The sequence below is a fragment of the Nomascus leucogenys genome, chromosome 15, assembly GCF_006542625.1.
Source record: "Nomascus leucogenys isolate Asia chromosome 15, Asia_NLE_v1, whole genome shotgun sequence".
In the NCBI taxonomy this organism is placed as follows: Eukaryota; Metazoa; Chordata; class Mammalia; order Primates; family Hylobatidae; genus Nomascus; species Nomascus leucogenys.
The window spans coordinates 47005775-47032780 of NC_044395.1; the positions used below are offsets into that span (position 1 = coordinate 47005775).

Here is a 27006-nt window from a genome sequence, read left to right on the forward strand (position 1 = left end):
TATAAAATCATCTGAATCAACCTCAAACGTTTCTCAAATTATTTAATTTTATTTTATTTTAAACTTTTATTTTGGATTCAGGGGATATATGTGCAGGTATGTTATCAGGGTGTATTGTACGATGTTGAGTTTTGGGGTACAAATGATCCCATAAACCCAGTTACTCTGTGTAGTATCCAGTAGTTGGTTTTTCAAACCTTGCCACTCCCAGTAATCTCCAGTTTCTACTGCTACCATTTATGTCCATGAGTACCTAATGTTTAGCTCCCATCTATAAGTAAGAACATGTGGTATTTGGTTTCCTGTTCCTGTTAATTTGCTTAAGATAATGGCCTCCAGCTGCATTCTTGTTGCTACAAAGATGTAATTTATTTTTATGGCTGCATAGTATTTTATGGTGTATATATGTCACATTTTCTTTACCAAATCTACCTACGTTGATTTCATGGCTTTGCTATTATAAACAGTGCTGCAATGAACCTGCAAGTGCATGTTTCTTTTTGGTAGAACAATTTGTTTTCTTTTGGATGTATACCTAGTAAATAGATTGCTGGGTCAAATGGTAGGCCTGTTCTAAGTTCTTTGTGAAATCTCCAAACTGCTTTCCACAGTGTCTGAACCAATTGACATTCCCTTCAGCAATGTATAAGCTTTCCCTTTTCTTGACAGCCTTGCCAGCATCTGCTGTTTTTATTTTCTAATAGTAACCATTTTGACTGGTGTGAGGTGGTATCTCATTGTGGTTTTGATTTGCATTTCTCTAATAATAAGTGATGTTGAGCATTTTTCGTGTTTGTTGGCTGCTTACATGTCTTCTTTTGAGAAGTGCCTGTTCATATTTTTTGCCTGTTTTTTAATGGGGTTATTTGTTTTTCGCTTGTTCAGTTGTTTAAGTACCTTATAGATTCTGGATATTAGACTTTTGTTGGATGCATAGTTTGTGATTATCTTCTCCCATTCTGTAGGTTGTCTGTTTACTCTATCAGTTGTTTCTTTTGCTTTGCAGAAACTCTTTTGTTTAATTAGGTGGCACTGGACAATTTTTGTTTTTGTAGCAATTGCTTTTGAGGACTTAATAATTTTTTTCCAAGGCTGATGTCCTGAATGGTGTTTCCTAGGTTTTCTTCTGGGATTCTTATAGTTTGAAGTCATTTATTTAAATCTTTAATCCATCTTGAGTTAATTTTGTATGTGGTAAAAGGTGGGGGCCTGGTTTCATTCTTCTGCATATGGCTAACCAGTTATTCCAGCACCATTTATTGAATATGGAGCCCTTTCCCTGTTGCTTATTTTTGTTGACTTTGTCAAAGATCAAATGGCTATAGGTGGGTGGCTTTATTTCAGTGTTCTCTATTCTGGTTCAGTGATTTATGTGTCTGTTTTTCTACGGTACTATGCCATTTTGGGTATTGTAGACTTACACTGTAGTTTGAAGGTGGATATTGTGATGCCTTTGGCTTTGTTCTTTTTGCTTAGTATTGCTTTGACTATTCAGGGTCATTTTTTGTTTCATATGAATTTAAAAGTAGATTTTTCTAATTCTGTGAAAAATAATATTAAGAGTTTGATATGAATAGCATTGAAACTGTTGGACAATATGGCCGTTCTAACAGTACTGATTTTTGCAATCTATGGGCATGAAATGTTTTTCCATTTGTTTGTGTCATCTATTATTTCTTTTAGCAATGTTTTGTAGTTCTTTTTGTAGTGATCTTTCACCTCCTTACTTAGACGTATTCCTAGGTATTTTATGTGTGTGGCTATTGCAAATGGAATTGTGTTCTTGATTTGGCTGTCAGCTTGAATGTTATTGGTGAATAGAAATGCCACTGATTTTTGTACATTGATTTTGTATCCTGAAACTTTACTAAAGCCATTTATCAGTTCCAGGAGCCTTTTGGCATAGCCTTTAGAGTTTTCTAGGGATAGAATCATATCATCAGTGAAGAGAGATACTTTGTTCCTTTTCCTATTTAGATGATTTTATTTCTTTCTCTTGCCTAATTGCTCTAGCTAGCACTTCTGTCCTGTGTTGAACAGCAGTGGTAAGAGTGGGAATCCTTGTATTGTTTCAGTTCTCCAGGGGAATGCTTCCAGTTTTTGCCCATTCAGTGTGGGGTGTTGGTTGTTGGTTTGTCATAAATGGCTCTTATTTTTTCGAATTTCAAGCATTTTTAAAGATCCACATTCAAAAGTTCTAATTACTTTTTATTTCTTAGCATTTATAAACATCTTCATACTACATTTTATTTAGAGAATTCAAACTGTTCTTTTGCTCCTTGAATGTGTGTTTGTGTTTGCTGATTGAGGGATATATGCTTTGAAGTATAATTCCTAAATATTTTGTTTTGGCAAGGTTTTGCAAAGAAACATTATGGAATCTGGAAATTAGTGGGAATCATTAGTATATTTCTTATAAATTCAGTAAAAATGACATGACATTATACATCTTTACATATAGCAGAGGAGGAAATAAGACATTCTACCATTTTTTTAGCCTCTTCAGGGCAATAACTATAGCACATGTCTCACTGTGTACCCAATATCCCTCTTCCATATTGGGGAGCTATGCCTTCCCCAACCCTATTCAGTTCTAAAGGGACTATCAAGCACTGTTTGCTTCCTGACCACAATGGTACAAACTCATGCCTAGTCAAGCAGCCTACCTTATTTTACACTTCATAGTAATTGGTCCAAGTAATGAACATAGAAATGGTAGGGTACTTTATTATATCCTATATATAAATATTATGAGAGAAAGAGAGAGAGAATGATGCTTTCTTATCTGTGTTGTTAAGGTTTCAAGATGTTGCCTTGGTTCTGCCTGTAGCAGAAAAGAATTAGATCAACGTTCACAGAGGGCAGAGATAATGAAAGTCAAGGAATGAAAAGAGAATCAGAGAGCCCTGATATTTGTGAAATTCTGAATATAAATGTTATATATTTGAAATACACACTCTTGTACTCCTTACATATCTAAGCTAAGATAGTTCTGTTCTTCACTGCAGGGTTTTAATGACATTATTGGCTGCTCCCTAGCTCTTGAAGCTTTGGCTTCATTGATCTCTTCTTTCTAAACTGCTTCTTCTTATCCGATGAATATCAACTTATATACTGATAGTCTCCTTACAGATACCCTTAATTTATTTTGTTGGAAAAAATATTCACCTGTTTTAAAATGATAAAAATTCACATAGATCTTACAAAATAATTTTATATACATCAATATATTACTTCTTACATATTTTTAAACTTTTTATTCAGTACCTCATTTACCTGCATTTTATCTTCTGTTCAAAACTATAATCACCTTAAAACCTATGGTTGTTTGGTTATATCTGAAAATTTCTCTACAGTATACAGCACAATTTCATATTCATAGGAAGCACTCAGTAAATGGAGTCAAAAATAAATAAATTAAAATTTTAAAATACAAGATATTTTCTACCTGAACAACTTTTCCTAACTCCCTGAAAACCATGTGAAGTGACTTTTTTTTATGCTCTCAAGACTAGTTTTCATTTACTTAAATCATAGCCCTTCTCACATGGTTTAGAATTTTCTGTTGACCCATCTTCCTTATTTCTTTATAATGTAATTGAAGACTTTACATGTGGTATTTATTATTTGATACCGACAACCTAACACAGTATCTAGGAACATCATGAACACTGAGTAAGTACTTTTTGATTTATGAATAAATGCAATGTAATGCAGTCCTACATAGGTACTACAAAATATTCTTTACCGTCTAATTTTTTACATTAACTCTGTTGCTCATCTTTTCAGTGATTTTTTTTATCATAATCATGGATAGATTTTTAAATGGAAAATTATTAAATTAGAAATTAAGAAAGTATAAAAAATAGAGTATATCTTAGGTGTTGTCCTTAGAGCACTGAGGATCAGAGGTCTGGTGAATTACTCCATGTCACGTGGTTCATTAAGGACCAACCTTATTTCCTTTCCATTATTCTTTTATTATACCATACAACTTTTCTATTAGTATTGGATTATCCAATTTGGCAAAAGTGTAGAGCAGTGATTTTTCACATATTTTTCCTTAAGGGAGGAGGACCTGTTGTGGATTCAGGTTTTAGTTACCGGAATATCAAAGGAATAGAGTTCATCCAGACTAAATGCTTCTGACATACTCTTGCAAAGAACACTCAGAAGACTGTTGCAGATCATTTTTAAAAATAGGAATTACTAGGATAGAATCCCTAAATAATCATATTATTTTAGTCTGAAAAGATACTAATTCTGATTATGTTTTTCTTGATTTTATTGTTTTCTTTATAAGCAAGTAGCATCTTTGTCCCCCTCCCCAAGACTTTCTGTAGTCATTGTAAGAACTCTGATAATTGAATTCCTGTGGTCATTTTTTATAGCTGTCCATAAACCTTTTCCAAATTTTGCTTACTATGAATTAAGGTCTGTTCCTGTTAAAGTACAAGCAGTTTGTTTTGATTGAACGCTTGTCTCTTCCAAAAATAGGTTTGTTTTCATTTTTCTTTTTATTTCTATTCTTTACTTATTACTAACTGCAAATTCTTAAGTGTGTCTCAACTTTTATGTCAATGTTTTTCAAAGTTTAAAAAACCTAGCTCTGTTTAGCCAATTTATTTAATCTTCATTATTTTGGGACTTAATTTGTGTGTTTGTTTTCCAAAGAGATTTAAAGTAAAAGTTTCTATACTAATGGTGGTTTTTTGAAATTGTTTTATTAAGGCTAGATATAGAGTTTTTAAGTCAATTAAGTCTAGTTAATATAGAATTTTACAAATATTCCTCCATAGATTTCACTTTATTTATTCAGTAAACATTTATTAAGTACTTGTTGTTTTCCAGGCTACACACTGGGTGCTGGCCTTACAGTGGTACATAAGATCAACATAATCCTTATTTAATGGTGTTTATTTCCTCATGAGAAAAGTATATATTAAAGAAATCACCCAGCATTTTGGCAGGCTGAGGTGGGAGGATTGCTTGAGGCCATGAGTTTGAGACCAGCCTGGGTAACTTAGTGAAACTTTGTTTCTACAAAAATGTTTTTAAAATTGAAAAAAAAATTAGCTGACTGTGGTGGCATATACCTAGCTACTCAGAAAACAGATGGGAGAATCCCTTGAGCCCAAGAATTCAAGACTGAAGTGAGCTATGATCATGCCTCTGTGCCTCTGTACTCCAGCCTGGATGACACAGCAAAACCCTGTCTCTAAAAATGAATAAATAAATAATAAAGGAAATAAGCATTAACAAAGTGTACAGGGTGCTTTTGAAGCACATAGAAAAAGTAAAGGAAGGATTGCTTGGTCAAGTAATGTTTAACCAGATATCAATATATTGATGAGTGGTCAACCAAATAACTTAAAAACTTGATGAACTTAAAAACTTGATAATCCAGACCTTAAGAAATGTAGCAGGACATTTTACATTACTTTTAATAATCCTGGCCAATGAAATAAAAAGTTTTTAGAAAAAGGTCCTTGTTAGAAACACATTTTTAAATATGTCTGACATACACTCTTAGATATAATACAGTTATGACTTGAATAACATCAAAGTGATATAAGTGAGAGTATTTCTGGTAATGGTGGAGAGTGGTCATTTAAGCCCTTTGCATATTTCAATTACGCATTGAACCAAATATTAAAAATAATTATTCAACATCTTAGAAAACAAGAAGAATGAGGAGGAGAAGAGCAGGAGGAGGAGGAGGAGGAGGAAGAGGAAGAGAGGAGGAAACTGCAGCCGTCACTGCCATTGAGTTTGTTTTCGAAAAACTGTAGCTGAAAGGGCAAGCATTGCACGTTTAAGGCTTTCTGGCAGAAAGCACTCCCCAAATACCCACGATGCTACCAGGCAAGAACAGCAGACACCCCTAGACTTACTGGCTCAAAGTACCAGAGAATTGTATTTATGACTGAAATAACAGCTGGAAGTTCAAAGGAGAAAAATCTGGCATTGAGAGAATTTCAGGAGTAAGACCCAAAATATGACTATAAACCCTGCACAAATACCATTTTGACAGCCAGACTTTACATGCAGATAAGACCCTCAAGGATACTAGTAAGAAATGTAGTCAGAGATCAGAGAGGAACCTACACTTGAAAAATAGTGCTGAACCAGGTAAGATATGAGTTTGCTACTTTTTAACTGAGTGGATTCCTCAACAATATGGAGTTCAGAAAGCTGAAGGCATCTTATCTTGAGATATAAAAAAAAAGCCTGAGGTTGTCAAAGCAGCTGAAATTTAGAGAGGACTCTAGAATCAGGAAACCATAGTTAGTTTGATGATAGTATAACTTGACAATGTTTTTCTTTGTGTTCATTTGATTAGGGCTTGTGAAGCATATCGAATCTCTAATTTCTATTGATCTATATTCAATTTTACTAAATTTCTTACCTCTTTGAATTTCTCTTAAAAGATATATGACTGTTTAAAGCCAAAACTGTAACATTGTATTTTGAGGTTTATAAGGTATATAGATGCGATACATGTGATAACACAGTACTAATAGGGAAGTGAATGGAAATGTACTGCTGAAAGATTCTGATTTTTTTTAAGGATGAAGAGGAATGACATCATATGGCAACTCAGATCTAAAGAAATTAATAAAGAACATTAGAGATGCCAAATAAAAAGTGAATATATAATACATAAGAAATATCACTGTAGAAATTAAAAGAGAACAAACAAAAAGCCAAAGCAAATTGTTAGGTGTAACAACAAATTTATTGGATGAACTCAACAGGGGAATGGAGTTGGAAGATGGGGTCAATGTAATAAATGTTTTTCAAGAAATTTGGGATATTTTCAGGTAATTGTTTTGCACAGAATAAAAAGTCTAGGAATAGCCGCACATGTGTATGGTCAACTGATTTTCAACAAATTACTTTTAAGCAAATATTGCTAGAACAACAGGATTCTATGTGGAAGAAAATGAATATCTATTAATCATCCCATGCCATACATAAAAATAGATTTGACATGAATCATAGACCTAATTATATATGCTAAAATTATAGAATTTCTAGAATAAAAAAGGTTTTTACAATCCTGGTATAGGCAAATATTTCTTAAATAGAACAGAGAAACATAACTATTAAATATATTAATTGGGATTTACAAACATTACACTCTTTTAAAAAGACATCATTAGGAAAATGAAAAAACAAGATACAGAATGTGAAAAAAATTGTTATTCATGTATTTGAAAAAAAATACTTGAATCCAAAATATATAAGTGTATAACAGACACACTGCAATAAGAAGATTTTTTAAACAAAACAATAAAGAGGAGAAAAATTTGAACAGATATTTTACAAAAGAAGCTATATAAGTGACATAGCCATAAACATATGAAAAAGATGTTCAGCATTATAAATACTTATTAGAACTGCTAAAAAAAAAACTCACGTTAAAAAAATTGGCAAACTTGTAGAGCAAATGGAACTCTCATATACTGCTGGTGAAAATTTAAAAGGGTACAACTACTTTGAAATAGAATTTATCCGTGTCTTATTGAAGTAAATTTTTATGAACCAAATGGCTTAGCAATTGCACTCCTGGATATTTACCCAAGATAAATGAAGATAAATGTTCACACAAAGTCTTGCACATGCATATTCATAAAAATTTTATTTATTCTAGCCAAAACTCAGAAGCAAATTAAATGTCTATTAACAAGTGAATGGATGAACAGATGTCATGTCATTTTCATACCATGGAATAATACTCAGCAATAACAACAAATGAGCTATTGATATATGTAGGAGCATGCATGAGTTTGAAAAATATTATGCTGACCTAAAGAACAGAAACAAAAGAGAACATATAAAATGATTAAATGTATATGACACTCAAGAATAGGCAAAATTAACATATACATTTCATTCAAGGAATGCAAGTTTAGTTTAACACACAAAAATCAGTGTAATGCATCATCATGATAGAACAAAAAACACGATCATCATAGGAGACACAGAAAAAGCATTGTATAAAATTCAATACCCTTTCATGATAAAACAAACAAACAAACAAACCCTCAACTTAAGGGCGCCTATGAAAAACCCAGAGCTAACATCATAAGAAGTACTGAATGCTCTTCCCCTATGATCAGGACAAGGTTATCTGTTCTTGCTAATTTTAATAAACATTTTACTAGATTTTGTAGTCAGAAAAACTAGCTATGAAGATAAAATAAAAATTATAAAGAAATACAAATTATAAAGAAAGAAGAAAACTATCCTTTTTGTATATTAGTTGATTACGTATGTTGAAAATCCTAAGGCATCTGTGTAAAACTGTTAAGTAAATTCAGAATTTTTAGAATAAAATGTCACTTTTCAAAAATTAACTGTAATTCTATACACTAGTAATGTCAATATGAGAATGAAATTAAGAACACAATTCCATTTACAACAGCATTCAAAAGAAAAAACTACTTTAGAAATAAATTTTATTTAAAAAGTGTGATATTCATGAGCTAAAACTACATAAGAATCTTGAAAAATTAAATAAAATTTAAATAATTGAAAACTCACCCAATGATCATGAAGCAAAATAATTAATATTGTTAAAATGACAATATTCTGTGTCTTATTTTGTTCTGTGCTGCTTTAATAGAATATCATATACTGGGTAATTTATAATGAATAGAAATTTATTTACCTTGTGGTTCTAGAGGCTGGAAAGTTCAACATCAAGTGGCCACATCTGGTGAAGGCTTTCTTGTTGGGTCATAACATGGTAAAATGGGTAAATCTTATTAAACATAAATTATAACCCCCATAAATATTATTTTTAAAAATGATAGTAACAGGATAAAATTAAGTAGTAGAAAGAGATATGGATTTATGTTATGGTTTCCTTGCACATTCATTCAGTGATCTTCAGCAGATTACTTACCCATCTCAAACTTGTATTCTCCTCTATAAAAATAAAGATAATAATATATACATCACAGGTTTGTTCTGAGGATTAAATAAAATATAATTTTTTCAAATGCCATATTTATGTCAAATAGGAGTGTATTAGGGTTCTCTAGAGGCACAGAACTAATAGGATAGATTACAAGCAGGAGTTTTTAATCTGCATTTCTTCTGGAGGCTATTTTTTTGTTTGAACCAACTGTATTGCAAATATTATTTTGCTTATGTTTGAAAAATTATATTATAAATAAATACCTTAATTTCTGTTGCATGTCATTGCACACTCTCTATAGCTAGATATTTTTTCATTGCTTTGGATTTTTGTTATTTGGTTTTCAATGAGATTTAAAGTCAAGTATTCCATAGCATCTTGTGAGTTAAGACAAACCTTTGTTGGAATTCCTTCTACGAATGTGATTTTTTTTTTTTTAGATGGAGTTTCACTCTTGTTGCCCAGGCTGGAGTACAATGGCAGGATCTTGGTTCACTGCAACCTCCGCCTCCCAGGTTCAAGCAATTCTACTGCCTCAGCTTCCCAAGTAGCTGGGATTACAGGCATGTACCACCACACACAGCTAATTTTGTGTTTTTAGTAGGGATGAGGTTTCACCATGTTGGTCAGGTTGGTCTCGAACTCTTGACCTCCGGTCATCTGCCCACCTCAGCCTCCCAAATTGCTGGGATTACAGGAGTGAGCCACTGCAACCAGCCGAATGTGAAAATATTATAGTTTCAAAGAGTTTCACAAATATTCCTACAAAGATTTCAATTAAATAACTTAATTCCTCAACATATTTTCAGAACTGATTATGTTCTCAGAACTCTGTTAGATGCTACTCATACAGTGGTGCACAAGTCAAGATAGAATCCTACTCTGAAGTTCTTTCCCTATCTGTGTTGCTACATACAGACCAGTAACTGCAAGTGTAATCAGTGGGCAAGAACCACAGGATGTTTTAGAAGTGTATGTCAAAGTTGAGGGAAGAATTTAATGGTCAAGTGATGTTTAACCTAAAATTAAGATTAATCGCAGCATTATTTACAACAGCCAAGATATGGAAACAACCTAAATGACCATAGACAGAATAATGGAGTTAAAATGTGGTATATACATACAATGTAATATTACTCAGCCTAAAAGAAGGAAATTCTGCCATTTGTGACAAGCTGGATAAGCCTAGAGTATGTTATGCTAAGTGAAATAAATCAGTCACAGAAGGATGAATACGGCATGATTCTACTTACACGAGTTACCTAAGAAGGTCAAACTCATAGAATCAGAGAACAGAATGGTAATTATCAGGGTCTAGAGTGAGGGAGGAGAAATGGGGAGTTGGTCAAATGGTATAAAGTTTCAGTTGTACAATATAAGCATATTCCAGAGATCTGCTGTAAAACATAGCACTTACAGTTAATAATATTGTATTGTACACTTAACAATTATTAAGAGAGTAGACCTTATATCAAGTGTTTTATTATAAGAAAGGAAAAGAAAAAGGACACAGCAAATTTTGGCAATGATGGATATGTCTATTACCTTGACTGTGGTTCCTAGTTCCATGGGCGTTTGCATATGTCCAGACTCTTTAAAATGTACGCATTAAATATGTACACTTTTTTGTGTATCAGTAGCACTTTAATAAATGTGTTAAAAAAGATTAATGTATTGGCTTCATTAAGAGGAAACAATGCAATATATAAGGCAAGCTGATAATACATCAGGTAAAAAATTCAAATAAAAATTTTCTATTGAGCTCAGAGCCAAATTGAGCAATATAAACACCTACTAATTACATCTGTAATCTGCAAACAGAGAAGATTGATGGTCCAAGTGAGAAGTGTGTTTCTTCAATATGTTTATTATTTCAGTAAATTATCCTGGTCTTAAAAGACATAGGCCTTTTTGTAAATAAGTATTGTGTGAGGTATGTGTGGACTCCAAGAGAAATCTGGAGAGTGGCTCTTCTCTTTGGAAAACTTTACTTTGTTCAGGTAAAGGAAAGCTTCTGAAAACAAGAAGCCTGAAAAATAGTTTTAAGTGGCTCTAAACCCTTAAATACACCACAAAGAAGCAATTTTAGGAAGCTTCCACTTTGGCTTCAAGAGGTGGCCAAATCTGATATTATTTAAAAGAGGAAATAGACTGTCTGTGACACACAGATATTTGTAATCAGGATCCTATTTTTGTCATCGGAATTTCTGTTAGCAATTAGACGGTCCAGAAAAGGCTAGCCTTCAACAATAACCCCTAGTTATGAAATACCCCACCAGTAAAAGCTTCCCTAGTACTATGCATTAATATGTGGAATCTAAAGATGTTAATCTCATAAATCTCATAGAAACAGGGAGTGGAAAGGTGGTTACCAGAGGATAGGGGGAAGAGTAAGGGATGAAAAAAAGAGAAATGTTGACAAAAGGGTATAAAATTTTAATTAGACTGGAATAATCAGTTTTAGTGATCTATTGCGCTGTAATGCCCACAGTTAATAATAATGTATTGTATATCCCAAAATTGCTAAAAGAATAGATTTTTAATGTTCTCACCAAAAAAAGATGAGTTCATGAGGTGATGAAAATGTGAATTAGTTGATTTAATCTTTTAATGATGTATGCATAGATCAAAACATCACATTGTACTCCATAAATATAATATTAATAATGATTATTTGTCAATTAAAATAAATTTTTAAAATTTATAAGAACTCCAAAGAAACAATGGTAGCATACCTACATATAGCATGACACAAAGAATTATGTTTAGAAAAAATAATGCAATTCCAAATATTTCAGAAAATGTTTATCTGGGACTTTTGAAGCAGGAGGAAAAGAGATTGTGTTAAGATTAGGAGAAAATACATTATCTGTCCTTAGATACTGAGGAGGATGTACTACAAGACCAGAGGTAGGCAGTCTTGTGTAGATTTGTCTTACGAATGGACACAGCTTAAATGCTAGAATATAATTTTATAAATTAAGCAATTCCTGGATCCAAACCGATATTTCTTAAGCAATATGCATAGGTACCATGTAAGCCAGAAGCATGTTGCTGCTAAAATGGAAAAATAATCCTATTTCAAAAAAATTTATCAAACATTTTCAGTTTGTAAAAAGTTCTTGCTTTTTTGTTTTCTCTGAATTTTTCTTAAACTATTGGTGTCTGCTATTATTTATCTATTCTACACTCAAGTATAGAGTGTCTTCTGATTCTGTAAAAATTACATAATTTGTTAGTAATTAAAAACACAGTATTCCACATTCTTTTGCAAGAGTTTCTGTGACTTTGTGTTACTGTGCCATTTGAGCAATATTGAGAACCATTGATTTGGAACTATAGTAGTCTCACTCTATAATATTCGTAGTTAAGCCAGAGAAGATCTCAGGAATATGGAAGAGTATTTTGTAAGTTTCATGTTTTTGCCTAGGTTGTGTTCACCTATCTCAGGTAAGGCAAATAGAAGCTATGTCTTGGAGCATGTTTTAATCTCTAAATAGAAAATATAAGCTTCTTTGCTCTGCATGATTTATGAGGAATTTTCTTCACCTTCTTAATAAGTAACTCAAGCTGTCACTCTGTAAGATCTGAATGAGCAGGGTACCTTCTAGGTTACGCTTGAAAGTGCTATCACTTGGAAAGCCTGGCCATCTCCTTCCTGCCTAGATGTCCAACACGTGCATTGCACAGTAGCCTTTTTATGCCTTATAATACAACCAATATCTAACTTTTTCAAAAGAATCCACACATTCCAAAGAAGAAAGCAGGAAGTCATCTATTCACCACTCCATAGGTTCAAATTACCTCCGTTAATGGAGGCTCTGTATATTCCTACTACCCATCATTACCTGGTCATTTCTTTGTCTTGCAATGCCTCACAGTGCCTGGCATAGAGGAGGCAGAGAAGTTTGAGTGGACATTTTTTCATCTTTATGTAGAGTGCTATCAGAGCCCTTGAGTTGATTACAATCAGTGGACACAGACACATCGTGTTTTAGTTTTCCTTCCAACCCCTGATTGTTGTGTGTTATAGGGCAGGTTATTGCACCTTGCTAAATCTAAATGGTTTACTTTCTGCCCCTGTGGTTCTTTTTTCTGTGCTTTCAAGGCTGATTAATTTCTTCTCTGATATACTCTTTCATCAGATGTTTGGCAAAATTTAATTTAAATTCATTAACAAATACCATTCTAAAGGTCATGATGGCTTTCCTAAGTCTTTATGTATTTATCTTACAATTGCTACTCATTTTCCTAGTGTGTAACTTGTCGACGGCTCCCAACTTTTATCTCTATCTAAAGTAAGTTGAGTCTTAGAGATAGGCAGAGGCAGCACTGGACTGAAGAATTTGTCTTCTTTGTAATTTCAGACAATTGCTGCCCCTACAAGTACCATTATAAATGGCAATTAGAGCTGGGCAGGACAGGGAGCCCAGAGAGACCCCTGACAGTATATGACATTGCTCTTTTGTTCCAATGAAGCCAATTCATATTCCAGATTGAGACTATTTTCAATTAATTGTGCTAGTTAATGTCTAAGAGGCACTATCTGTTATGTTAGTAATCAAGATATATTGTTTCTTTTGAACTTTCAGTATCTTTTGGCCATGCAGTTCTATTGGAAGAAAAATGGTAATTAGGTTTGCTCAGAATTCTTTATTATTTACAAGTATATTGTGCTTATTGTTTCTGATTCTATTTTTTTGAGGAACAGAATCATGATATTCATTATTTAAAAAATAAAAACACTTTAAGAGTCATATCTTCCTAAAGTTCTCAGTGACATCATGATTTGAATTGGGAACTAAATTATGTTTCCTGAATAATAGGAAAACACCATTTTTTTAAAAAAGTCTCTGTGCTGAGTCTTTCTGACTGGACAACTGTGTGCAATGGAAACTTTGCGGCTTTATATACCTGTATTTAAATAACAACTCTGTCACTTTGTTGCTTTGTGAACTTGACAAGTGGCTTCACCTTTCAGATCCTCAGTTTTTCAGTCTGCAAAATGGGGTTAATTATAGCTACCTGAGAAAGTGTTATGAGCACTACATAACATAGCATCGAGAACAGGCCTGGCATGGTGCCGGGGAGATTGTAGGCACAGAATTAATGTTAGTTTCTCTTTCACTCCCATCCTTTCTCCATGACTTCCTCCTTATATCCGTCCTCTCCAAAAAATGTCCCTGTTTGGGCAGTCTCTCACCATATCAAAAAATATGAAAAGTTATGACATGTCATTTGTCACATGATTATGTTCTATCTCATTGCTTAGAAGCTGGCACATTCAAAACACCATAAATAGTTTTTAAAGATATAACTGCCTTTATTTTCTCAACATGAGTAGTCTTAGAAAGGCTCAAGAAAAGAAATAGTTCAGAGTTACTGGTGATTAAAATTACCATCAAGTGTATTGGCAAGCTCTGAACAAAAGTACACTTCTGACCTGTCTGGCCACAGGTCAAAGAGTGACACTTGTCAAAGAGTGACACTTGTCAGAGAGCTGGTGCTCATTTACACGACATCACACCTGTAGTACACACATCATGAGTGCAGTGCTTTGGAAACTTCACTTTTGAGGATGTTTGTTTTTCTACCTAATGCAAGTATGAATTAGGTAGCCTATAAACCAGTATGATATTACGATTCTCATAGCTAACAGTATCTTGGAGGGTTACAAGAAAGTCAGTTTACATACCAATAGTTTTTGCATTATATTATTGTTAAAAGCATGTTTATTTATTTGATCTTCCTGGTTGTATATATTACCAATGAATGGGCGCTTCATATAAAAATAAATCTCCCTCTATACAAACTACGAGGGCAAATATAACTTTTGAATGTGTTTAGCTGAGAGAGTGTTTGGCTATTTGGATTTTAATTCCTATTTGTTTAGGTGCTTTGACCTTTAAATGAAACTTTGACTTTTCTAAGAAATTCTTACATTTTTAAAGGCCCATCACTTCTATTCTTGGTGATAAATAGTAATTCCCTTTAGAAGCTTACCCATCCTAAACTCAACTTTGAATTAGCTAACATTTACCATGTGCAAACTACTAGGCTTGGTACTGCAGAAACATAAGAGTAAAAGAGTCAATGAAAATAACCATAATGAAGCAGAATGTTATACAAGAGATATTCTAAAGTGGAATAACCACATTCGTTTTGGATACTGAATTGTCCCATGGGATAGATTTGAGAATAGCTTTTAGCAAAAAGTCATTTACATACCTACATACACACACACAGTTTTAATGTTCATTCAATATATATGTATATATTGCAATGTATATTATGTAAGTATGTGTGTATATGTGTATTACATTATTATATATTATTATATGACATATGCATTATATATTATGTGTATTGTGTATTATTATATATGGTATGTGTTATCTATTATGTGTATTATTATATATTATGTATAGCATATCTATACATGTACATATACACACATATGTAACTTTACTGAGTCATAGTTAGCATTAAAACAACTCACAAACTGCATTTATGTAAAAGGTACAATTGGATAAGTTTTGACATATGGATACACCCATGAAACCACCGCCACAATCAAGATAATGCACGTATCCATCCCTACTAAAGGATTCCTCAGTCTTTTTTGTAATCCCTCTATAACATCCGTTGCTATGCCAGCCCACCCCAGCCACAGAAAATCTTCATCTACTTTCTATAAATATAGAATATAGTTTTTATTCCCTAGGCATTTGTGAAAAATGGAATCATGCAGTACATATTTTTATGTCTGATTTCTTTCACCCGGAATAATTACTTTGAGATTCATACATGTTGTAGTATTATCGAGAGTTCATTCCTTTTATTGGTGAATAGTATTGCATTGTATGAGTATACCAGTTTCCCTGACACCATTTAAATGGTATTCCCTGACACTATTTAAAGCCTTTTAAATCTTAGCCATTCTGATAGGTATGTAGTGCTATCTACATACATCACATTGTAGTTATAACTTACTTGTTCTTAATAACTAATGGTGTTTAGTTATGTTTTCCTATGCTTATTTGCAACCCATATATCTTCTTTGGTGAAGTATCTGTATTTTTCATTGAACTATTTGTTTTCTTACCATTAAGTTGTAAAGGTCTTTTATGTGTTTTAGATACAAGTTCTTATCAGACATATGATTTACAGATATTTTATTCATGTCTGTGGCTTCTGTTTTTATTCTCTTAACAGTGACTTTTGAGGAACAGAAGTTATATATTTTAGTGAACTCTAACTTATCAATTTTTCCTTTTATAGATCATGATTTTGGTGTCATATTTTAGAATTTTTTGACTAATTCAAAGTTATAAAAATTTTCTCCTATATTCATTTCTAGATATTTTATAGTTGTAGGCTTTACATTCAGGTGTATGATCCATTTTGAGTTAATATTTGTGCATGGTGTAAGATATGGATGAAAATATTTTTCTTCCTTTATTTTTTTCCTTTGTTCCTTTGTTCCTTCGTTCTTTCCTTCCTTTCCTTGCCTTTCCTCTCCTTTCCTTTCGTTTCCCTTTCTTTCTTTCTTTCTTTCTTTCTTTCTTTCTTTCTTTCTTTCTTTCTTTTTCTTTCTTTCTTTCTTTCTTTCCTTTCTTTCCTTTGTTCCTTCGTTCTTTTCTTCCTTTCCTTTCCTTTTTTCTTTCTTTCTCTCTCTCTCTTTCTCTTTCTTTCTCTCTCTCTCTCTCCAAATGGACATCCAAATGTTTTAAAACTGTTTTTAGGAAGACTACAGTTTCTCCACTGAATTGACATTAGACATTGTCACAAATCAGTTTCCATATGTGTGTGGATCTATTTCTGCAGTCTCTAATCAGTTTCATTGGTTTGTTTATCTATATTTATTTTTATATCTATGTTTATCAATACCACAAATATACATACTGCCTCAACGTAGAAACTCTCTCAAGACAGTAGCAGGGACAATCATAAAGCTCACCCTACTTGTTTTCCATTTTTCAGGGATCATTATTCTTCATCACTTCATGTCCAATGTCTTTAAAGCCATTGTTTTACATATTTTGTCTGTTTTTATAGTTAATTTAGGAGGAAGACTAAATATATTTCTGGCTTTACTATTTTATCTGGAAGCAAAAGTCCAATTAATGGTACCATAATATTTTATAGTAATTACAAATAATGTACTTATTTCATAGAACTGATATCAGTCAAGTTTCTTTTACACTAGCAAATTATCCAGCTCTAAGATTGCTGTTTTCTCCTCACATTACACTCCCACCAAATACCACAAGATGTTTACTCTCTTTGCTGCACATCTCCTCCAGCTGTCCCCTCGGCAACTGCACTCTAGCCATATCAGCATGCTAAATTTCAGAGACCTCTCCCATACTAACTACTCCTCTGAGTAGTATCTGAGACTCCTCTGAGTCTCAGCTTACATCTCAGGTCCTTAGAAAGGCCTTTCCTGGTCCTCACACTCTCATTAAAGTTACACTTACTTTTAATGGCAAAAACTGCAGTAACTTTTGCACCAATTAATGTTATTATTTATACTGTTTCTAATTATATGTTAATTTATTTACTTATTTAATAACTTATCGGGCTCATTAGAACATGATCTCCTCATAGACAGTGACTTAGCTTGTCTTTCCCCTCTGCAGACCAAATTCTCTTAATGTATTTTGTGTCTAGCAGGGAAGACAGACAATAATGATTTCTAACTTAAGAAGTGCTATAAAGGAGAAAATTTAAGAGCTTATAATGAGGGGACCTAATATTCCTGTGTTAGGGTTCTCTGGGAAAGTAGTCCTTCATCTGAGACCTAAAAGGTAAGTAATAGCTAACAAAGAGTGATTAGGGCAAGAAAGCAGAAATTCCGGCACTTAGCTTATAGAAAAGAGGCTTGGTAAGAGAGAAAGATGGGGCTAGAAGGCAAGGTGGCAACCGAAACCCAGCTTGACATGTTTGAACTGTTGCCATACCAAAGAAGAACTAACCATGTTTTCTATTGCTTTGGGGATCTGAGGTGAGACAAGGGAATTAGAACAACAAAGTTAAGGAATTTTGACACAGTATCAAGAAGATCTAACATTCAGAATTGTCCAAAAACTAGTTGTCTTCCTTAAAATGCAATAAATCCTCTGAAACTGGAGGCGCTCAAAGTTTGTATGATCATTGCTTAAAGATGCAGTAAAACAGATGTCTGTATTAATTCACAAAATAATATTCTACTTACAAATATGCTGGTATATAATTCACAATGGGACTTAGACTAGCAGTTGAATATGGAATCATCTTTGATTCATCACAATTTTGGTAGACCCTAGTTTCCAAATATGTAAAAAATCTATCCATTTGTTTCCATTGTAACTATAACAACTCTGATAAAGTCATTGTCCCTTATCACCTATCTACTTCAATAACCTCTGTTCTGTCTTCCCCATACCCTCTATTGCCACATCCTATCTATTCATCCATGACAGAGTGATGTTTTTAAAAGAAAACCGATAACATTGCATCCCTACTTAAAACATGTCTATCTTGTCCCATATATTATATTTTTACATGGAGTCCAAAATATATATTGGGTTATAAAGCTCCAAGTGAAGTGACACTGTCTATCTCCCCAGTGCCATTTTATACCACTTTCTCTCTCACCCTGTGTGTTCCAGCAACACTAGCTTGCTTTCAGCAACTTAATTGGGCCAAGAGTTCTCTTCCACCACAACGAATTTGCTCACGCTATTTCCTCTGTCTGGACATCCCTTCTGCTACCACTCCTCCTTGCCTGGCTATTATCCTTCAGATCTCATCTTAAAAGTTTATTAATCAGATATGATTCTATAGTACTCAAGACTACGAAGGTTTTGTTATTTTGTACCGCACAGCATTGTGCACCCTTTGTGTAGAACTTTCCACAAATACAATTAAGTGTTTTGTGTTATAATTATTACCATAGCCTATGTCTTTCCACTTGACAGTAAGTTCCAGAAGGACAGGGGTCATGTCTATGGTGGCCATTCATCTCAGCTTTGATCTAGTATGATGTCTAACCCAAAGTGTATTGCTCAATTCATATATGTTGCATGATATTTCAGTGTTATAGGATGGATTGGGAAATTTGTAGAATCACAAAACTCTAGAACCAGAAAATACCTTAGATATTGTCTAGCCCATCCCATTAATCTTATACATTCAGAATTTGAAGCTTAAAAGTATTAAATTACTTGTCTAAAGTTAATAAAAAGATTAATGGCAGAGCCAGTGCTCAGTGGAAGTCAGGAATTCCAACTCTGAATTCACTGCCCTGTCCAATATATCAGAATACCTCCCTAACACAGCATTTTCAATCTCATAACCTGATTTTTTTACTTATTGAGAAAAACAACAGCATGTCCAGTATTAATGAGCTGAAAAGAGGAAATGTAATTTGATCATCAATAGTAGAATGAATAGCAGTTTTTTTATCATTGTGTTGAATATTATGCTATAGTTATATTATTCCAATATTCCCCATGCATATTTCTTGCTTATATTCTGCTGGAGACCTTATTAATGAGTATCATCACTCAGATAATTACCATAAATAGAATTGGCTTCTTTTGTTGTTTAAATTAGTCTGTGTGGGAGAGTCTAGTTGAGGACTTATCTTTCTGTTACCTCATGATATTTGGGAGTAATGTCAGTAGTATAGAATTTGCAACTGAAAATTTGGCTGTGGGATTCCAAATATATAAAAAGGAATTTTAACATATTTTGCTAACAAGTCCCTGTCCACATTTATCAAACACTCGGTCTACTGTTGTTCTTGCAACTTTGCTGTTAAAATAAATGATTTAAATAGTCTAGGACAAAGAAATAAAGATCAAGGGTATCTTTCATTTAGGTAGGCCAGATATGATGAGTAATAATTCAATTCAACTCTTGAGGAGAAGGTACAAAGCTAGACCCTAAGGTGACAACTACAATTAATAGTACAGAGAACAGAATTATGTTCAATTTTGAAGTGTTTGAATCATACAACCATTCTTATTTTGCTATTTTCATTTTGTGAATTATTTGACTAATTAAAGAAATATGGATTCATTACAAAGTCAGTTAAGTCTAGGAATATGAATATTAAGATATATTCCCTGAATTATCAATAACTTACAATGTGATGCAAACATTTAGGATGTTAATATGGCTGTGTTTCTCAACATCAAAAATTTTCTTCTGTCATCAATTCATATTGTTGTAATTCAATTGTAGCATTTAGAGTATTGACTAAGTTACTGTAACATGAAAATTCCAAAAATGATGGTGGATTTATCAAAATGATAGTTTTATTCTCTCTCATATAAGAGTCAATCCATTCTTGGCTAGCAGGGACCTTTGCTCCTGGAGGTCATTTAGCAATCCAGTTTCTTATTGAGTTGCTCAGCTATCTCCTAGAGCATAGTCTTCTTTCTCTTGGTCAAAGAGAGTTCATCAGCACATTTGTGTTCCAATCTCATGAATGGGGAAAGAGAGAAAATGAAATATAAGCAATTTTCTCTTTAACAGATATGACTAGAAAGTTTAACCCATTACTCCTACTAATGTAGTCTCATGCCCACACCTACCTGAGTAGGTTGCAAAGTGTTGCATCTAGCTGAGCAGCTCTGTGTTCAGATAAGACTCGTGGGGTTCTATTAGTAAGTGGACTAGGGGATAATTAATAAAAATGGATAGGTATCAGTCTGTCAGTTTGCCCTTCTAGCAACCCAGGTATCCATGCACCCTCATCTTTCTTCATAAATACACTCAAATCCTCTTCAAGGGGGCCCACATAAAATCTTATTCAGTTACTGCTGCAGCTGAAAAATCCAGGACTGGAGTGAAATGTAGTCTTCTCTTTCAGGTCTGGAAGTGGCTCCTTGTGCTCTGGCATCAACTTACAAACTTAAAAACACAGGTTACATATCTTCCTTTGTCCTGATATATAATGGTGGAGTAGGGAGAGGATAACTGCAACAAAAACTCCCATTCAGAAACGTAAAAACTGAAAAGCACCCAGCTGTTTCTGGCTCACAGTAAATTGCAAATTCTCCTGGGTAGAAATCGTGAATACTCTCCATCCTGCTGGTACATTAGTTGTTTGGGTTAACCAACCTCTTGTTCTGCTCTCAATGAGTATTTTCTTCGTCCTTTACCCCCTGCAGCTTTGACTTTACGTATTTGGGAGGTTCTTCTTCATCCACTGTCCACATCAGAAGGTGGCAAGAGTGAGTGTTCTCTCCTTGGTTCAGCTTTGAAGGACAGAGGATTGTGTTAGAGATCTAACAACAAAGGTCCTTGTATACCAGCCTTGTGGTTCTTACGATAATAAAATTCTTTCAGACCCTTAGTAGGATTCTTGCTTATTTGCTTCCAATCACTTCCATGTGGAGTAACTACAGCAAAAACAGTCTTTTTTTTTTTTTTTTTTTTATACTTTAGGGTTTTAGGGTACATGTGCACAATGTGCAGGTTTGTTACATATGTATCCATGTGCCATGTGCAGGAAAGCAAAAACAGTCTTTTGAGGAATGTCTATAGAGTCTCTAGATGCTCCCCTTTTTATTATCTTCTCCTCTCTGCTCATCGTTCCTTCCCTTAACTTAGTATAAGCTACCTTAATACCATCCAAAACTACCGCTTTTTACCTCTGAGCTGACTCTGAGGGACAATCTGATATCATGCTCATTCATGTTCATTGGGATATGGAAACAGTTAGCTTTTCTACACTCTGAAGTCTCAAATTAGGGGAATTTTAATCCATTAAACTGCAGATCACAGGCAGAGAGATTTTCCATTAGCAGAGCTTTCTTTTCATTTCCATTTGCAAATGGGCCATTTCTTGCCTAACTTTATTTCATGTCTCTTATAACATTTTGCTGAAAGTTCCAAGTAGCAGCCAAAACATACCAAAAATACGACATTAAAAAAAATCCTGTTCCCCTAGGGCTACAGCTTGGTAATAATGCAGTATGTTTCCAAGTTGGCATATGTTTTGTAATGGCATATCAAAGGACATCACTTTCTAGCCTGCAGGTCCTTTCTACCTGCCCCCTAATGTGCTAAACTAATGTCATGTATTTTGATTTTTATTATGGCAATGCTCCACTTGCAGGAACCAATTTCTATAATAATAGGCTATAATAAGTTAAGCAGCTATAACCTAAAATACAGTGCCTTGAATAAAGCAGTTTATTTCTCATAACAGTAAAGAAGTGAACCATGTAAGTGGGTAGCTACAACTCATTTACAAGGTCATCTAAATTTTTAATATCATATTTCTTCATTATTCTTCAGATAATATCTTTCATTATCTTTCATTGTCCTTAAATTCATGCTTAAAGGCTATTTCCAGCCTGTGAGAAAGGAGAGAAAGGAAAATGTGGAAGAAATTTCCTTTGTAAAAGGACATACACATCTCTTCTGCGCACATCTCATTCATAGAAGCATGGTCAATGGCTAATCTTCACTGAAAGAGAGGCTAAAACAAGTAATGGCTAGTTCACAGCTATAATCCAGGTGAAACTCAGGGTGTTTTGATGCTAAATGAAAGAAGAGCAGAATGATGGAGAACTTGCCGGCTATGTGCTCCTCCAGTGAAATTCCACTGATATGAAGACATTTGGTTGACAAATAATTGCATCACCATGTAATAATTGAACACATATAAATTTTAAGAAAGGACTATGAAAGACCACAGGAAGCATAATGCTGCCTTCTGTAGGAGACTGAATCAAAAGGGTCTCCAGGCAAAAAATTGACAGAACTGAGAGAAAAGGTAAAAAGGAATAAGGTACAAAGCTTTCTTCTTAACCAAAAATTTCAATAGTAGAAAAGAATGCAGAACCCTAAGATGCAAGATTATTCTCCTTTTAAACATTTGATCTTACACAGTAATCTTTCAAAGATGTTGAATAGTCCTGATAAGCTAGGCAACACATAATAGAATACATTACTTAGGGGAGTGAATTCTTAGGAGGAATAGTAATGAAATATGACAGGCATAACATCTGAAGTACGATGTTACATTCTATACCATGTAGGTAATTTACCTTTCTAATAGAATCTTATTCCTATAATAGTTTTTCTCTCAATGTAACACCGTATTGAAGTCCAAGGTTAGAATGATAAATAATAATAAGAGAGGTGCTCAAGCATTATTTATTAAAAATTAAATATCCATTGATTAAATAATGAACCAGACATTGTGCTAGGCCCTGGGATTACAAAGATTAATTCCACAGTTTCTTTGACTGGCAGTTGTCTGATTCCCATGGGGAAGACAGATAAACCAATGTATTATACAGTGTGATATGCACTAACGTTAGAGACATTTAAGCTATTAAGTCGATATAAGTAAGAGTGATCCAATTGTGAGAATGGAAACAAAAACAAAAAATACTGGGAAATTCCCAGCCTTAAATTTTTGAAGAGTAGGAAAGTTTGGCTGAAGGCTAAATTCCATGCCAGATTGTTGAGGAAGAAGACAAGACAAATGTCAAGTTTATTTGTTTATTTATTTATTTCTCTTATTCTTGAACTTCTTCTTTAACAAGTTCTAACCTAAAACCTTTGCCACACTGTTGGCAATTAGAATATTTGGTGAATGCTGAGTTTTCATTTTGAAAATAACCTAAACTGTTTTCACATGTTAGACATTAATTTATTTATTCATTTGTTCATTAGATATATTTTGAGCACTTACTATGTGCCAGGATTTATGTAATGAAGAAAAATTTCTTGCTCTAATGCCAGTGCAGCCTCTAGTTCACTGAGCTGCAGCCAAAGGACAAGGGGTGTAAGTAAGGAAATCTCTATTCCATGGCTCCTACAAAGTGGACTGCTTGCAAACGACCCATAGTAAACTGCCCAGGAAGCAACTAGCTACAAATAACTAGCTACAAATAACTAGCTACAAATGCCACTTGCGAGTGCCCCCTCTACTGGAGGGGTAAAGAAACCTCACCGAATGCTACAAATGCCGCTTGCAAGTGCACCCTCTACTGGAAGGGTGAAGAAACCTCACCGAGACAAGCCTTACACTGTAGTGCTTCATGAAATTAGATATTGTGAAAAGCCCATTGAACTTCTGATTCAAAAACTTCTTTCTAGCATCTGGTGTGAAAAATTTCTCAAGACTTCAAAATAGGTCTGTGGTTCCAGAGTGCAGCTATTGGTGCTTTGCAAGAGGCAAGTGAAGACCTATCTAGTTAACCTTTTTGAAGGCACAATCCTGTGTGTTATCCATGCTAAATGTGTAACAATTATGCCAAAGGCATTCAACTAGGCATTAAATAATGAAAACATAGAAAACATGCTTAAGAATCCCCTGTGATGGGAAACATTTCATATCCCTCGGCCCTCCTGCCAAATTCTTTTCTTCCTATTATTAGTCATTCTGAACGTTATTTTTTTCCCATGGGGTCAAAAGGTACCCAAATATATGCTTGCAAGTGGAAAAATAGGGTACAGAAATCAGTTATTTGCAGTTTTTCTGCTTTCATTTGTATGTGAATTTTTAATATAAACGTGGGGATCTGAAGCATTAATGCAAGTCAACATACTTCGGTGAACAAGTTTCAGCAATTCAACTTTATAGCAATTATAAATAAACCTGTTAAGTTATTCTGGACATTTGGATTGACATTGGGTTGGCAAGTAAATTTTTTACTGACAGCAACTAAATGATGTTTATATAATTTTTATCATATAGTAGATTCTATCTTTTTACTATACTTTTCTAAGTTGTCCCACATGCAAATACATGTTTTTAATGTTATCTATCTTCTGTGCTGTTCTTATAAGTTTGTTATTACAATACATTAAACAACAACGTAAACTTCTTTCCCTCAAAGTACTTCTAGTCTAGTTGGAGAAACAACCTAGAAAATGCACCAACAAATGTAGCACAATAACTACTCTGAGAGAGAGTGGCACACAGTGGACACAAAGAAGAGGTTCCTGATGCAGCTGGGAAGAGTCTACGTGGGCCTCTAGCAGGAGAAGATACTGGTCTTGAGTTTGGAGAGTAAGTAAGCATCTCCAGGTAAGGTGTGCCATGAAATAAGAATAGCATACACATAAATGGATATGTTTGGGAAATAGAAAGAATTAAAGAAGTACAGAATATCATATTAGTGTAAAAAAGAAATGTCAGTGTGAAATAATTATTGGAAGAGAAGTCAGGAAATTTAGATTCTCCTACTGTCTTTCATTGCTTTCATTAAAACCATTACTGAGCCCCTACTGATGTTCCAAGCCCTGTGTGTGGCTCTGGGAAAATAAGAATGAAAAAACAGACATGGGATTTGCCTTTGGGAATTTCGCAATTTAGTCAGATATAGACAGATATAGTCATTAATCAAATAAGCTCATCAATAAATATATAAATAAATACCCTCCAAGTGTGCAAAGACGCAGTAGCATGAAGGTGCTCGGTGAGCTCAAAGAGCTGAGAAAGAGGCTTTAATTTCCTTTTTCTAACTAAAAGTTATGATGCTTTCCAAAGCCTCTTCCAATTCCAATGTTTTTATGACTGTAAAACTCATATTATTTAACATGGATTCTAATAGTTTGAGTTTAAGATTTTCATAATATATTCAGAAAGTGAAGTGAGATTATAGAAGTCCAATCATATTTCCTCAATATTTTAAAGCTGTTTGAAGATGCAACCAGAAAACATGGATTCGGGTATTAAGAATATTTTTTCAGACACTTCTGTTTAAAACTTTAAGAGCAGTAACATTTCACACACATACAGGAATTACTGTGTTAATAGCTGTGTTCAGGAAATGCCATGCAAGATAAAGCACAAATGATATCATAAACGATAGACACAACAATCTTTTGAGAGTGTGCACTGTCTTGGCAACACAAAGGCCTGCTGGTAAATCTCTACACACCTGGGATGACTGGGGAAAGTTGCCAACCACAACTGCATTTGTGGCCTTAAGCATTAGAACTAAGAACAGGTAGAAGTCCTGGTTCAACAATGACTACATGAAGTAGAGGAAGGAGCAGGGGTATTCGCTCTTGGAAGTCTACTACTTAATATCATGGTTACCTTGGGCAAGGTAGTTCAAGTTAGTTACTGTACATATGCCTCAGTTCTGTCATCTATAAAATTAGAATGAAGAAAATAATGGCCTTACCTACGTTCCTACCTTATAGATTTGAGGAACAAATAGAGAAAAACAATAAGAGGGTTGCTGTGAAATGACAGAGAGAAACATAAAGAGAGTAGCTAGAGAGCTTCTTTGGAAGCTGAAGGCAGTCAGTATTTCTTACCTTTATTTTGTAAAAAATGAATTTTCTTTAATAAACACAGAAGTGAATGTATTTTTGTGACTGTTGTTTTCAGTGTGCATTTTAAAAATTGCCCTAATTGCAGCAAAATTTGACTAGTCTGTGTTGGTTCGTATTTATTTTTTCTCTTTTTTTTCCAGCTCTATTGATCTATCATTGGCATATAAAATTTTATATATTTAAGGTGTACAATTTTATGTTCTCATGTACATACACACTGCGAAATGTTTACTATGTATTTTCTTCTTGAAATTTTATTGGTCTATGAAATCTAGAAGTTTGGAAAAGTGTTTAATGTAGGGCAATTCTAAACAAAAATTCATTATTCTTCAGTTTTATTCAACAAGGTTTCACTGAACATCTTCATTTTGAAGTTCTTAAATTGCCTTCACATTTGTAAGCCTTATTTTCCAACAAAGTATCTGGTCCTTAAGGGCATAAGGACCTCTCCAACTTCTTCAGAATTCTCAAGGAGCTAACCCAGCCATGTGGGTGCACGGTAGACATTCCTAAATGACTGAATCAGATGATGGTCTACACTTGTTTTTGTATTGAAGTGAGAATGAGTCACTGTCTGGAACTTGTCCCCCGACTTGGGAATGTTAAGCCTTTGGACCACTTTTTCCTGGCTCCCTGGTGGGCCCTTCATCCTTGCAAGGGCCTCAGGGACATGATGGAGTTTCCTTTTCTCTTTAATGTCCCTTTCAGTTACTCAAACCTCTAGGATTCTTTTACCCACTCTACCAGTTTATGCTGCATACGGGGATGTAGCT

The 27006-nt window shown here is 34.0% G+C and overlaps 1 protein-coding gene across 1 annotated transcript in view; it reads left to right on the plus strand.

Moving 5' to 3' along the window:
• The first annotated feature begins 24779 nt into the window (after positions 1 to 24779).
• NOX4 (NADPH oxidase 4) overlaps positions 24780 to 27006 on the plus strand; it is a 175299-nt gene continuing 173072 nt past the window's right edge. The window contains exon 1 of the mRNA XM_030828912.1: positions 24780 to 24974. The gene's annotated coding sequence lies outside the window, so the exon portion shown is untranslated. The remainder of the gene's footprint in view (positions 24975 to 27006) is intronic.